Raw genomic sequence first — 16512 nt, forward strand, 5'->3', positions numbered from 1 at the left:
ATTAACAGAAATCGCTCGAAAGTTAAATACGTACGATAATCGAACTCCTGTTTCATCCAATTGTCTCTAATCACGTATTGGCGATCGGTAATTGTACGGCATATTAAATTACGATCGGTGGCGCGGTGACGGTTGATCGGGTGCTACGACCGAGAACGAGGAAACCCAGCCGCATGTAAACTCGGGGAGACGGCGTTATCTCGCCGATGTCACCTCGAGCGTATAAAAGACGGACTCTTTCGACAGGTGGCTTCAGTAATTCAAACTCGTGCGAGGCCGACCGATCCCGCCAGATTTAGTTCTCGTTCCACGTCGCGTGTGAACCTTCCCCACGAACACACGGTTGTTTGGTGCTGTGCGTGTCTAAGGTCATAGACAACGTCGTTCTGCTCTCTTCATCCCCTTGGCTCCTGACGCTTCGACCCAACTTTTGGATACATCTTCGATCGATCTTCGTTGGATCACGCGGTTCGTGCACGGCCGTGGGATACGCGTGCATTGACAAGCCGCATAGTGAAGCCTAGTGAAGTTGCGAGGGACACTTATGAAGGGGTCCGTCAACGCACCGAGGCCTATCGTTGATCAGAACAGATATATTTGGGATAACGATTGGAAACAGTAGCTTGGTACAAGGTACGTGATAAAAGTGCTACCGGGGGTCCTCTTGGATTTAATTATCGCACGTTCAAATCCTCTTTGTTAATTCGGCGAATTTGTGCGACGATCGTGATCATTGAACTCGTCGATAATATTTTTCTTTTATTTTCCACAGTCATCGGGTTCTATTAATATACTGGGCTTAAAGTATCGCGTCGTCGCAATCGTCTGGAGAGTATCGATATTTTTGGACGATTTATATTTTTCAATCAGCGAGATGTCTGCAAGATATGGGTGTTAAAAATTGCTCAGAGTAGATAGTAATCGTACAAGTTTATGGGATGTTTCATATAGACGATGTGGGAACCACGTGTTTGATGATACGTTTACATGGGAACGATTAATCACCATTGGCTAATACACGGTTATCTGCTAGACCCTGGAAAAGGGTCGATCTAATCGGCGGAGGATATCAAACGCGTATGCTAGAATATATCAAGTTGATGCAACAGGAATTCATAGCTTGCTTTGATTTTGACCTATGTTGTACGCACGGGTCAAATCACTTATCTTTGAAGCGTGCTTTACCTTGATCCCTTGTCAGACGTATTTGTATCGTGTTAATTTATTATTCCTACGATTTGTGGATCGACCGTTTCGCTTCGAAGTAGAAGAAATTTTATAAGCGGAATAAAGTTTCGTCTGTCGTTTTAACGTTTTAACGTTGAACTTTGACGAAGCCTAACGAATACGTGAAAGGTAAACGACCATAGAGATGGAATGCGACGGAATGAAACCCTGCGTCGCCACTTAATCCTATTTAAAATTGAATCACCGACAAGCGGGTTCGTCTCCGTTCGTCGATGTTTTCGTGACCTTTTTTCCGCGACCTGTTGCCGTCAAAATGGCACGGAGGTACCACGATTAGAAGGAACATCATCGTACGTCGCTGTTTCGCTTATCATAATCCTGTCGTACGTACAGATTTGCCGATTTCTCCGTACGATTCGATGAAACGAACTCGCCAGGAAAATATAACGTTTCTAAGAGGGAAATTTTCACCCGGGACAACCTGAAATTATTTTATTTGTATTTTCTAGCGTTATTTAATTTTTCTCCCCTGTGTCTATTAATTCCGCAACAGTTCTATAATTATCGTTCGCAGTTCTCGTTCACAGTTTCTATTTATTTGTTCGTCGTTCTTTTTTTTCACGTTTACGTAGGCGGGTTCGTTTGAATAGAGCTTGAAAAATTCAAACGTACCAAACAAATCTCGGAGCACCGGCAGTTGCAGCAACGGAATGCTTGCAGCTAGTAGCAGAAACGCTGTACCAAAATAATCTTCGTGCGCAACTTTTATTAAAGCGTTGGCTGCGAACTGGCACAAGGCTCTGTTAGGATAGTCATGTTCGTTGACCTACATGAATGAGAAATCGCACGATTTACCAATTTTCACGGGAATTCGCTTACTCGGCTTTGCTATTCCATACTCGTATTAATCGTGTGTATCTCGCTTCTATATTCTCGTGGTTATTACCAGAACGAAACCCAAACCGGATGGGTGCTATTGCGTAGTAGCGTTATTATCACACTCGAAATAAACTTCGTTGATCCATTATTGGCTTTATGGAGGTAAACTGGTAGGATGCCAAATTTTAGCCGACTGTTTCTGTCTGTAAACAGAATGGAAAGTGGTCGTTGGAAGAGGAAGAGGGACACAATCTCTCGTGGTGCAACGTGTTTAAGACGGAACGACGATTTGTCGTCTTCGAAAAAGTATATTTCTCGAGGATCGACGATGCACGAAGATGTATAGAACGCTGCGCCGGGCAACAAAATATCGAAGTGTAATCGGAAATATTTACTAGCGTTTTTCCAAGCGGAGAATAGTTGCGGGTATATTTTTTCTCCATGTTTTATCGAGCTTTTTATCGTGTGTGCCAGCAGCATCGCGACGACGAATGGTGTTCGGCTATCGACGTTATTTCTCCTTACTCCGCAAATGCTCACTATATTGCTTTCTTTTATTTATTTTGGTTGAAACTTGACGATCGAAAGGATTCTGTCGGTCCTATCACGTCGCCTGGCTCATTATCGAAGCAAAATAAAATTTCGCGACATTATTTATCTGTAAAGTGGATCAGTCGTCGCCGGAATCCCGCGCACTTCTCCCTTCTGTTTTTAATCGTATTATGACGTAATGCTGTTTTGGAAATTTTCGAAATTCATGTAGATCAGACACCCGCAAGTGGGAAAGGCACAATTATATAATGTCACAGTCATTTTTCATCGACCCTTATCTTAACGACAATAGTCAAACAATATGAGATTATAGATTGTACTATTGGCGCCGTTTCGTTACTTTTTTCTGGCTATCTTCGCTTTTGCGCGGACAGCAATCGTTTGGCGGTTAATTTATTTGATAAACAATCGCTGTATCGTGCTTGTTCAATTGTGTACAGTAGGATACGAAGTTTCGATTGTTTACGAGAAAGCATAGATTTTTTGATGAAAGAGTAACGTTGTTATCGCGTATTATTTCGCTTTTTCGTCTGGACACGTCGAGAATTCGCGTTGACATTTTGATGGAAGTTTAATAACTCCTCCTTTTATCATCGTTCCACGAACTTCCGTCATTATCTCTGACACGACCGTACAAGTCTGTCGACGTTTTCGCGGATATACAAACAACTTTTGTGTTTCTCAATATAAGCAACGAAACCGCAATAGCGTAGCCTCGACGGTGACGATATCAAATCTCTTCGAGTTGTTTCAACAACCGTTTCACAATTGAAATTCGTTGGATTCGTTCGCAGCGCAACTTTGTCGTAGTCTGTTTCCCGACGATGAGACAACCGAATCGATAAATCTGTTTCTATCGACCAATTCGTCGCGTAATTAACGCTAAAGGTTAATCATACAAAAATATTATCATTTGTTATAGGAAATTGTTGTGTCTACGACAATTGTGCGTGCAACTTTACAATGACAATTATAAAACGAGCATCCGTGTATTGTGTAAATAAATACCTGTTGTCTCTGTCTGGTATCATCAATAAACTGATCCTTGGGTTGTACCACCGGTTGCACCACCACTGTTGCCAGGTTATTTTCATTGCAGATACGAAGTTAATAATCGTCTGTTTAGTGGAAGATTTATTACGAACCGTAAGGGGTATCGAGATTTTCCATTGCTTGTTTAAGACATTTTATATAATCGAACTTTTATCAAATTTTACCATTTACGAGTTACAAGTTATCGATATTGGTTAATATCCTTGTACATCATTAACAAGTTTGATAGTAGTAAAAAAAAAAAAAGAAAAGAAAAATAAAATTTTACTAGCGAATTTTACAAACTACAAATAATTTGATTACTAAAAAGTATGAAATCGTAAAAGAGACGTCTATTGTCTATAATCTGTAACGTATTAATTATTATCGATACATATTATCCATCGTTAAGTTATTAAATTAGAAAGCTCTGATTGGAACAATTCATTGATCAAATGCAATGATATATCACCAGAGACCCCACGTGTATAATCTTAATTAAGTCTTTTACAATGATACGAGATAGCAAGAAAGATCCATGCGCCACGGTTGATTGGCGGCATGAGATTATATTTTCATGAATATTTGCTTACACAAAAGCTTAAAATCTCGTTCAGATTAGCCAGGTTATCTAAATTCAAGAAACTAGACGTTTCTTTATTCTCATAAATCCTATTTCTATCTATTTGTGAGTCAAGTAAATTGATTCCAAATAATTCGAAACACTTCGAAAAACAAGTGTCTAATAATAATATCGATTTGTATCTTTATGCTTCTTTCTATGTTGTCTCGCAAAATCTCGTCCTCGAAAGCATCATCGTAATGGGATCGACTAATCAAAGAACAAAGGTGGTAAAATTCGATTGGCAGTGTTCAAAGGGTAGGCTTTGCTCGAAGATTCAAAAGCTCGTTACCTTCGACGTTGAAATTTACGGGTCCGATCACGACAGGGCGCAGGGATACGGAGCGGAGATTTTCGCGGCGACGCGACCTTCTGTGTTGATTCGTGTAACAGCGTTAAACTCTAAACTCCCTTAACTGGATTGGACGGTCGACGAGCCGCGGATAGTTAGCGGCAGCTGTTGCGCAAAGGATTGCCAGCCCCCGTCCGCTGACAAGATCCCCGGTCGCTTTAATCTCCTTTGTTACGCGAATTCTCCACCTCCTCGTGTAGACTCTAATGACTCGAAATTCCTGTGAAACGTGGCCGTCCCCTTCCAATTATCGTCACCAGCGATCCACGCAGTTTTCGCTATCGCTATTTTTCACTATTTTTTTTTTTTTTTATCACTTCCTTATCCTTTTTTTAAAATTCCTTTTTCAAAGCTTTCTTTTTTTATCGTCTTCCTCCGTGTCGACTCCTCGCGTACACGGAACGAAACTAGAGAGAATTGGACGCGAATCGACGAAGCAGCCAAGCGCTTTAGAGGATCGTGAACCCACGATCGGACGCTGAGTGGGATTATTCGTTGCGGATTCGAAAGCTCGTATTAATCGAAATTGTTAGTTCGAAAAAGTTGATACGAGGTGTTTTTTAAACTTTCTATTGGTTCTACAACTGTCTGATTGAATTTCGTTTCAGTGCATCTCGAAATAGTAAAAGGGGTAGATGGTTTGTTTGCATAGCTGTTTGATAAATGATTTGTTCCTACTTCATGTCGCTCGCTTTATCGCGCGCCGATGCTCGAAGATTCCCAGATTTTTTCTATGAAGCAAGTTAATACGCCAATCCTAGAGAAGCTATCGGTCCTAAGGATTACTGGTCAGTAAGATCTACATCTTTCGCCAGGTTTTATTTTATGCCGTTTTATCGCTTCGATCCTATTCCCTCGATTATCGTTGGTAGGAAAAGAGATAGAACGATAGGGTGGAAAGAAGCGTTGGAAGAGTGTCGAGTTTCGGCTTTGCGATATCGATGTTACCTAGCGATTGGGAACAGTTTCTCTGCGACGGAGTTAATTTTTACAAAGGGATTAAGCGTTTTCGAGTCAGACAGGGAGAAGAACGCGGCAATATCTTCCCATTTGTCACGAAAAGGATTAGTTTGGTCGCGCGAAAACGAACTTTCTCGTTCGTTCTTTTTCCATTTCTCTTTTTTCGTTTCCCTTCCTATCCGAATTTTGAGCACTGAAATTTGTTTCCCCTCGTCTTCACTGGTTTTTCTCTATCAACCCCTTCGCTATTAAGAACGTTTAACACTCTGTAACTAGGTTTCTGGTTTCATTTTTATTAAATATTTTACTTATACTTCGCTGTCTGAGCGCTTGCTACGTATAAATCACTTGATAAATCAGTTTCAAATGATGGCTATTTTGGAATATTTAATTCATCCGAAATTCTTCCAATTCTTCTTTGTACCAAACAATTCTACAGCTGTAAACTTGCATGTAATTTATGTATAAAATTGTTCGTTCGTTATCATAATTTTTCGCCACGTATTTCGAAAATTTACCCGTTGTAAAGCTGTAATCTGTCTCTTGTCAATTTAGAACGATTAGCAACGTTATGCACGAAATTAGAAAGTGTTTCAATACTCGTAAATAACAGTGCATATTATAGTAATAGGCTTTTAACTTATTCTCATACAATAACGTCTTTCTTTCACCTGTTATTTTTATCTACCAAAAGATTTATCTCAAGAAGAAACAAATGAATAATTCGATGAAATTTCGAATCTAAATGTCTCGCGACACAATCATATCGCAAACCGAAATAATGATAGATGGATGGCTTATCGATCTCGTGATATCTTTAAGATCATCTCCGGAATTTCCAATCGCGTGAATCGTTTCACGCCACTTTGTCGTTCTCGAAATCTCTGTTAACATTTGTTTCCGCATCTCAGTTCCAGAAGTAGCGCTTCTCTTCTCCTCTTTGACATCATTTTGACGCTAGGAAATCTTCGATGCTTTTCACCGCGCAACTCGAATCGTCGAAATCACGGAACAACGAGACGATTGTAAACACAGCGTGTGTTTGCGTTCCTCGGCGATACGTCAAGGAACACATCGTCGTCGCGATCCTCGGTCGTCCGTTTCTATCGGTGGTGCAACACGATGGTACAAGGTGTACGTTCTTTGATGGCCAATGCTTACAATCTGAGGAAACTTTTCTTCGGAATCATTGTGGCAATATTGAAATAAACGACAATCATCGTATCTCGATCGACCACAGTCTCTTATTAATATCTCTTATTAGTCACAGAGATACGACCACCAATGAGTAAACTAAGTCTGACGTTGGATTACTTTCTGATAACACTGCTACTGTAATATCACCGGGTTCTTCCAATGCTTTACATCAGTATCAATTAATCGAGGCATTACCAACAATAGATTAGTCTCAATACACAACAAATCGAATGTTTCGTTATCTAGAGCAAATATCAGTCTAATCAAATATTCAATGCAGCAACTAATCGATTTGAGAATTTGTCATTCTATTAAATATAATAGTGTACGTTCTAGTACTTGGAAGCTATATTTACTTTCGAGTAGAAATTAATCGATTTGTAAAAACTTTGACACGATATTTGCCCACAGCTTCATCATTTAATTAGATATTACATTGTGTGGTATAATTACGGATACATCCATATATTCAATTATGTTATACGATGAATATTTCGCTAAAAACATTTGCAATATATTGGACAAAAATGAAAGACGCTAGAATAATCCTTTGCTTTCTTGAAGAAAGGCGAACATAGACAAAGATCGTTCCTTGTCTTCAGTTTCGTTATCTGGATTTTCTTTAGGAAAAATATACTCCTCTATCTTTGTTTGATTTATACAGATTATAGGAATAAACGAATACTACGAAATGTGCTCTAGTCCGTTTGCAGTCTCAATTCGGCTTCCTCGCAATCTGCACGTTTTTCTGCCGTCTCGTCCTGATTAGTTAGACTCAGATTCGCTGTATTCGATGTCCAGATGCTTTTCTTGGCAACGTAAGCTCCATTCGCGATCGCCGTTCTTGGCAACGAGAATACACCTTTTTAGTGCTTAAAGAATACTTTGCTCGGTGACCTCGTAGAAAATCAGCGCCTTTGAACGAGGCGTCCCTCGTTTCGCCATTATCGCGCGATATTTTCGGTTTACCAGGTCGATGTAGCGAGAGAAAAGGACGGGGCGAGACGGAGAATCCGAGACGTACGTCTTCTGCCAACGTCGAAGAAGCTTCCGCGAAATCGAGTTGGCAAAAGAGTGGGCGGTGTTGGCCAGACTCTCCCAAGGTTGCAGACGATCTCGTCTGTCAGGTCCTCCACGTATTTAGCCTTTCGATCGACGCACGTGGACGTCGGATCGCGTGTATATAAAAATATCACCAGACGATTTGCTCGCGAATGATACAAGCTTCTTTACATTCTTTACGAAATACTCCTTTCTCTTTCTTTTTCTTTCTTTTTTTTTTTTTTGTTTAGCGTTTATGCTCGAAGAAATTGAGCCGCTCGGCGCGTGTAAGTGTACGGCTTATTCTCAAAATAGCCGCCGAGGCACGCGTTTGTTTCTCAGTTTGCGTCACTCGAGCCGTAATTTCCACTATGACGTACTCTTATACTTTTCTTACATTCTATACGAATCTATACGAACGTGCAGTTCGCTAGTTAGAATATTTCAGGGAAAAAATGGGGCTTATTTACTATAATTTTTATCATCGGCCAGGCGAATTTCATCTTGCAAACGTTTTTCACGCGATCGTAAATATTAGGTCGTGACCTTTTCATTTTCGTAAACAAAATTCGATGAAGTTGAAGAAATGACAATTCTCAGTCGAAATAAACTCCGCTCGAATCGATAATCTCTTATTGTATTTTTGATCATTTTTTCATCCTTCGTTCGTGAAATTTGGCCGACGTTGAAGCAAAATATACGGCAAGATGGTTCTAGTGTCGTCGATTTTGGAGAAGCATTCTCCAGTCAGTGGATGGTTTGATGTCGAGACGTGCTCAACTCGTCTTGTTTTATGTTTCTCAAAGTTTTATATGCAATGTACGGATGAGGATTATCTTGTCGCAGTCTCTTCTCGAAGGAGTTGGCAAAATCAGGTTTTTGTTCGAACTTCTTCGTGACGTGATATTCGATAAAAATAATCAGGAAGAGTCACAAAATATAAAAAATGAAGAAAAGATAGTGAATTCCACTGCCAACCCTTTATATTCTAAGGGAAAACATCATCGAATTATTGATAATGAGCCAGAAGTGTGGCTCGTATATCGCACGATTCGCTTCTTACGCCAGAAATCCAGAATAATCGTTCAATAAACGAAAGGAAGCTCGAATTGACTAACGTTATCGCTCGCAGAAAATCTAGAGATACGCAGATATTTTGGATATTTTTGGTGATTCACGAGACTCTATTTCGTAGAATTGGATCAGCGCTTCTATCTTGTTCCAGAGATGCTCGTTGCACAGAATTATAATAAATTTATCTGAATGAAACGACATTTACGATTTACCGCGGTCTGTTGGCTCAGAAAGAAAAGGTTTCTCTGTGTGCAATTCAAACGAAATATTCGTTTGTTTCGATAGCTCTAATAAGCGGAAAGATCGTAAACGTCGATTAAATTGTTCCAGTCGTTGTAAAGCAAGTCGGAGACGCGACGTACAAGCCGTAGAAGCGGTAGGTCCACGGAACGTCTAAAATTAGTCGGCGGCCGATTACGGAATTCGTTGGTTCGTCGACTAGACGTCGACTACGAAAAGGAGGCCGCGAAACGCGTAATCGCGATCGTTAATAACGAAGGATACTTAAAATAAATTTTCTCGAATAACACGGTCGGGCCAAGATAAATATTGAAACCAGATGACGAAGAAAAATAAGTCATCATACCATTGATCGACCATTTGAACGATAAACTAACTTGTGTTTTAACATGAATATCATATATCACTATATCGATGTGTTAGCTTTTTAACACTAGAATTAACGAACTCGTGAAAGTGACTGACTTCATACTTTTTTTTTGATAATACTATTTCCATTGTTTCACTTTCGTTGGCACGGTATATCGTTATATTTATTGGCACAGTATATTTGGATACGGATTAAAATTGAAAGTCGTAGGTGTTACGTCGGCCGACTTTCTACCTGTACCGGGCTTCACATCGCGAACGTATGGCAGTAAGATGTCCGCACATCCTTATTGCGTACCTCTTAAGATTCTCAAGGACTGACCATAAATCTAGCTAAAGTCTTTCAGATCAAACAAAGGTCTTTTTACGAAAGCGTTTTCTAAGGTTTCTGGTTTGTTTCGGGAAAACACGTGAAAGTTAGTTTTGCACGCGTGCGACGCTTCCTACTACCAACTTTCTATCGAGGGCGGTTAAGACCCTTCCTAGTTCATCGACAGTCTTAGTAGCCAATAGAAACAATGTCTATTACCCTCACCCTCCCGGCCAAAAACTGTCACCAACGAATCCGCGTTCTTAGTTCAAAAAGGATACACCCATACCGAGCTTTCCTCCTAAATAGTACGAGATGGGTCTGTTACTGCTCTTACACTCCTCGAACAGTCAACACTACTGTTCTTTCGCTCATCGGGCAGTCAAGTCTACTATTCTAACAAGTTCTCGGCATTCAACACGCTAACTCTATCAACCCTCGGGTCAATCATTGTCAACCGACACGACGAAGTCCAATAATTTCCTTCTACGCTGTAAGTGTTGTAATCTGGTGGAAATATATATATTATATAACTGTGGACTACAGTTGCATTCATTGAACCACCCCTGTTATCTTAATCGAAACAAGGGGAACAACTTTTGCGGCGTCGATTAGTCGAATCGTAGCGAGAGTTTATGCTTCTCGCTGATGCGTTTTCCTCGCGACCGCGTCTCTCCGCGAACGGTCGTAACAGTAGGATTAATTAATTCCATCTCTTGATTTTGTAACTCTAGGACTGTTATCGTTTTGACAGGTTTTAAATTCTTTGTTTTTGCGATTATTAATTTTAATTATAATCATCTGTGTGTATGATACATTTCGGTCGGTATTTTAGTAAAAAATTCACGACCTGCAAAAGGACGAACGTTTTTCAATGAAACGTTTCCTCCGAGCGGAAAAAGTTGGTTCAAGCATTCATCGTTGGTCGAACAGAGCATTGGTAAAATATTCTCGAATTCCAAAGGAACTTTTTTCCACGGCACATCGTTAGATTCGGATCTGGAAACGCGACCGACAGACGCCATGAATTAGGTGATGGCACGGTTCTCGAACTTTCCACATGCAGTCGGGTTTAAGGCCGCGAGAAGTGTGCCCGCTGGCCGTTTGAAAATACAATGGAAATTAATTTGTCGGACTTAACGAACCTCCGAGAGCACAAAGCAGCCGAGTACGGTAAAGCGGAATCGCTTTAATTATAACTCTCCTCGGTCGAGGATCTCGTCGGCGGTAGCTTTATAATTCACGATTTCTGTTCTGGCGAAAAAGCTGCCCGCTGAAAAATTCCCACCTTTTGTACCGTTATCAGTCAGAGATGATCTCAGCTCGCGGTGTTGTATTATTTTTGTTACTAATTAAACAGCCGCAGCCTCCGTAAATTTCGCGTCGATCGTAAATACGCGAACCACGGCCAACTGGCTACGCGTGCTTTTGACAGATACCATTGGATTAAAAGGTATCTCTTTTTCCAATGCTGGCTAAACCGCGTTGCTATCTACGAGGTGTTTCGTTCCTCTCATCGTAAAAACGTTGAACAATGTATTTAAGTATGGATTCAGAAGGAAACAAAATATCGAGAGCTTGTTCTTTTTAAATGCGCGATTAAGAGGTTTAAAGAAAATAGGGTGCAAGTCACGATGTTCTCAATTTCTTATAAGAATAACTCAAACTTTTATGGAAAAGAACAAATTTCAAAGTGCAAATTAATATACTTTTGGTTGTACTGATTATTTTACACTTTATTAAATTAACATTTAACTGGAATCCGATATTTGCTGAAACTTAACCTTTCGTTTTTTACGATTAAATATATGAGAAAGATTCAGTTTCATTCGGCGTAAAGAAATTTATCAGCGAGGATAGGGAACAGCGCGTAAGGGGAAACGGACGTTCTATGGTCAGACGCACTGGAAACCGACAACGCTAATCGCTACGCTTGTCTGTATCTGTCCATATACATTCTACGGTAAGATTGCTTTCGACGTATAGGCTGTAGTTACAGCTGCACGCGATTAACGATGCATCGAGATTTACATGGAACTAAGCAGATGGATAACGAGTAAGACCGTAGCTACAGCGGACGTGAATCCGCACAAACTGGCGCTGTGACAAACTCAGTACGTCAAACCGTCAAATGCGCGTATAGATTCTAATGGACGTATGCATTGCGATCTTCGGATCTTCTATTCGCTCGCTCTAACTACAACCTGAAGATTATCCAAACATATAGTCATTAATTCATCGTTCGACGACTTATTCCGCAGCGACTTGTCTATAATTTAGATTTAATAGCAATTTCGCGGATAACCATTTATCGATCTTTGGTAGAATTTCAGAAGATACACGAAACATTGTTCCTGAAAAAAATAATAGCAATTTAATAGCAATTTCGCGGATGAACATTTATCGATCTTTGGTAGAATTTCAGAAGATACACGAAACATTGTTCCTGAAAAAAATTATTCGAGTCACCGGTGACCACGCAAGGATTATGCGACGCTCACCGCGGAAACTCCGTTGGAAATTAGTTTCCAAGCTTAATGGAGTTCCGCGATTGCGAAAGGTGCCGCGACGAACGACGAAAGTCGTCGGTGAACTTTCCGTGTAACTTTAGCAATTTTTCCCATTAGCCGCGATTTTTCAGCAGCGGAACACGCTCCTGACGAAGTTTACCGCCTTGCTGGTGCGGTAGTAAAGAAAGAAAGAGGGCGAACGATATCCGAGCAGACCGACTCGCGAATACATTAGCGCGACAAAACTTCGCACGGATTGTTTTCCTTGCCGAAATTTGTTCTTCGCCGTGTTACGGGGATCTCGAAAAGATTGGTCCGCGAATTCGAAAGAAAGATTACGATTCCCTTGGGAAATTAACATAGAACCATGGAACTTGCACGTTTCTAACAAGATTAGTATCAATGAGGCTGTAAATTGTTTTAATCGCTACGAACTTCACGAGCTAGCTGCTATTTCTAAACACGTTCAAATCGATTCACGGGGTATTCATTCACAATATTATTCTAGAAATTTCCATGGTTTTTACTATTTCACTTCAACGTTACACGAATGCTTCAGGTATTGTTGTTGGATACATTATACGTCATTATGTTCGCAGCGATTTACGCTTAATTGCCAACTGATCTTCGTTATTGTCCATACACAGGGCAATTTTCTTACATACGAGGTGAATAGGCTGTCGTGATAGTTGTAAAAAGTTGCTAGTGTGTAGAGTGAGACAGGTTCTGCTGCGGGTGTAGATGGCACTTGCTGGGGTACTGCTGGATTTTTCTTCTCATCTTTTGGATCGTGAAAGAAAAATTGGACTTCGGGTCGCCGGGATTTGAGAACCCGGGTCCCGAACGTTCGTAACCTAAGGCACTAACCACAGCGCTACCGTCGTCCGACACTAGTTAGTGTTAAGTGGTGATATTTTGCTGTCGAGTGCCGCTACATATAAAAATCATTTGGGAAGAATTACAGAAAAATATCGACGACCCTCCAGAATATCGAACATCCTTCTCTATTTTCTCTTCTTCAAAACTTTGGATCATTAACTGTACGAAACTAATCTTCTGGCAATAAATTGCCAAAAACGTGTATCACAGTGGAAACATTATGGAAATTATTCGACAAAGAAATTCCATTCTTTTAAAATGAAAGACATTGGACTGTGGACACTTCCAGGGTGAAATAATATTTGTTCAAAGGACAAGATCTCTCGATTTCGTTAATAATACTCGACGAGTAAGTTTGCGAACGGGATGACAAAACGGTGCAAATGCGAGTCCATATCTCGTTGGCAAGGCCTTCCGCTCGACTTCCGGTTTCACGGGCTCATCGATGATTTACGAGCCGCGAAAAAGAGCGGCCAGAGCACCGGGGATAAGACGTGTCCCGGGCACGAGAGGGTCGGCCTTGCAACTTCAGAGACAATTTATCGTTGCATCGATCCCGCAACGAACGGGAAATTTTATAAACTGCCTTTCGAGAGGGCAACGAAGGAAAAATTGGATCGCGTGTACCCGGCCGTGCCGTGGAGAAGAGTGAGGGGTTATTGGAACGGAGACAAATGAAATCGGAAAGCTCTCGTTCGCATGAAATAGGATAATTCGAAATTGACCGGTCCCCCGATGTCGCCGATCCCTCGCGGCTCTTTATTACTCCTCGTTTCTCAATTCCAGCTTTGAAAGCAACCGTCTCGTTAATAAAAGCTCAACTTCCGGAGAACTCTTTGTTCTCGTAGCTTCTTGCCCATTAGATTCTCGCTGAATTTCGCGATATCCTAATCGAATTCGAGAATGTCATACGTGTGTGAAAAAGATATTAATAATTTTTATTTATTTACTTTCTATTGGTGCAACAGCGTTTGGTAAACGTTATTGTTGAAGTGATCGCCACTTCTGAGAAAACTCTGCATCTGGTCTTCGGTTTCTCAAGTGCGAAGGTCATCGATAGCGCGTAGACATTAAAATGCGTCGATGACAGACCATAAGCGGTACACGTACGACGTTGGTTTCGACGGTTCTTTTAGTCTCAGGGTAACATTACTAGCGAGAGGATCTGGATCAGCTTACATTGTATTCCACACTTTGTACTTTATTATTCACAATATATATACTTACAATACCTTACAATTTACCCACGCATTTCTTTAATTCCACGTACACCGAATAACCTTAACAGTTATAAATGTAGTATCGTGGACGAATGGCCTAAGAAATATCTGGTGAATCATCATCACTTACTACCCGCAATATTGTTTAAGTGCCTTTAGGCCAAAAAAAGACCTGGCAAGTGTTATTAGGGGAACCACAAAACAATATTGCGGGAAGGCTGTCCAGGAAGTGACATAACGGGTCGCTGAACGTAGCCTCGCTCACGGGAGGGACGTGTACCTAACAGAGGTATGGAGTAATTAAATATCTTTCCTTAAAAACAAAGATTGAGGGATACAGAGGGATACAGAGAGGTACGGAGAGGAGTATATAAGAACAGTTCCATTTGGACCGAGAGAGTACGATAAGTTCGACTAGTCCAGTGAACAAGTACGTCGAGTCCCAAATCGCAATCGTCATCCCGTTGACCGTGTATTCGTTCTCGAACCTAAACTCATCGTCATCGACATCTTGATTATTCAACCACCGCTATCGCTTGTTAAACTCTATAATACATTCGCTTCAATAAATATCATCTGGTATACAACAACGATGGTCAACTCACAGGAAGATTCATTATACGCCCCGCGTTCCAATGACAGTCCGACATATCTATATCGATACGTTGCGTCGTTATGCTTCAAGTTACCAAAGCGGAGGTACGGTAAAGTTGGCCTCTATTCGTCGGCGAAAGACGAGACGACATAACAAAAGAACGCTTGATCAAAGAGCAAAAGTAATGAGAGATACGGACGATGGGAATAAAAAGGACGGTGGCTTCTTTTTTTTCCATTTATTGGCTTTCTCTCGTTTACTCAACGAAGTCTCGTTTAGAGTGCTTTTGATCCTTATTACTGGGTACCGAGACTCTCGCCCATCGTTGATGTACGGAAAAAGAGAAAGAGCAGGAGAAAACGCTATCTTAAAAGATTTTAATCATATTACATCGACTATTCTATGGAGTTAGGAATAAATTAATGTACCGTGTCTGATCGAATTATCTCGATGTAATTCGTCTTCCAAGTACGAACAATGGCGACATCGAGATCCTTCTTTCGACGATTAAAGACGTGTCTGTACAATTAAAAGGGTGGACCGGTTTTTCGTTGAAAAAAGTTACCGAAGAGCAACTCTGTTTCGCGATTAAAGACCACCTACTAACTCAGTCCGCAACACGACCTAATGACTTAGCCGTTTTTATCGCGTCGTTTATTCGACAATTAGAACAGCAATTGGATGCAAGAAAGACCGAGCGTTGTAGAACGCAAGTGGCAAATTGCAGTTGCTTAACATTAACGCTTTGTCGCTTGTCGCGGTTTCATTTGCACGGGTTCGCCAAAGTTTCGTTGTCATGCATTTTTACGCTATGACCCATCAGAATCACCGAGCGTATTCGTTCCATACGTAGTTAAAACTTTCAAAATTTCGAACATCGAAGGTTTAATATTTTTGTTCTTACATCTTCGTCTTTCTCTGACTCTCGTTCTCCCATTCGAAAGCTATTTCCTGGTACAAATGGAAAATTCTCGATTCTTCTCGATTTTAGAAATTGAAACACGTTGGACCATGATGTTCTCATATATTTAAATTTAAGAATTTTAATAGGCAGAAAGAGAAATAGCACGTAAAAGCTTCGGTTGAAACTTGAACTGATACGTATGGCAGAGCTGTCTGGTCCCTTTTGCAGTCGACTCTACGGTGTAGCGACGTAGTAATATACCACGAGCAAGAAATGATAGCCACCTCGAGCGCTGAATTATCGTTTTAGTTCGCGCCATAGCCTGTTGAGCAGCCGGAGATTTAGAAAGATCTCGGTCATTGCAAGAACAGGGAACAGAACTTTCCTTCTACCATCTATTAACTGTCACCGTTTATTCTTTAAGGAATGCATTCAGTTAAACGCAATTAAACAGTAAATAATTTACTCACGCACGCAAACTATTAGATTATAACATAAATTCTTCCTACTTTCATTATTCGTTTTTATTATCTTTCGCTCAATTAATAATATTCCTTTGATAAATGTAATTTAATAATTCACACGCAC

The 16512-nt window shown here is 40.6% G+C and overlaps 1 protein-coding gene across 5 annotated transcripts in view; it reads left to right on the plus strand.

Annotated features, from left to right (window-relative positions):
• The window catches only part of LOC132907676 (multidrug resistance protein homolog 49), a 74481-nt gene that overhangs the window by 29371 nt on the left and 28598 nt on the right, over nt 1–16512 (plus strand). For 2 of the 5 annotated variants that reach the window (XM_060961000.1, XM_060961002.1), the window contains exon 2: nt 247–633. The exons of the other annotated variants lie outside the window; for them this stretch is intronic. The gene's annotated coding sequence lies outside the window, so the exon portion shown is untranslated. The remainder of the gene's footprint in view (nt 1–246; nt 634–16512) is intronic. 5 annotated transcript variants of the gene reach the window in all.

Source organism: Bombus pascuorum, chromosome 6 (assembly GCF_905332965.1).
Source record: "Bombus pascuorum chromosome 6, iyBomPasc1.1, whole genome shotgun sequence".
Taxonomy (NCBI): domain Eukaryota; kingdom Metazoa; phylum Arthropoda; class Insecta; order Hymenoptera; family Apidae; genus Bombus; species Bombus pascuorum.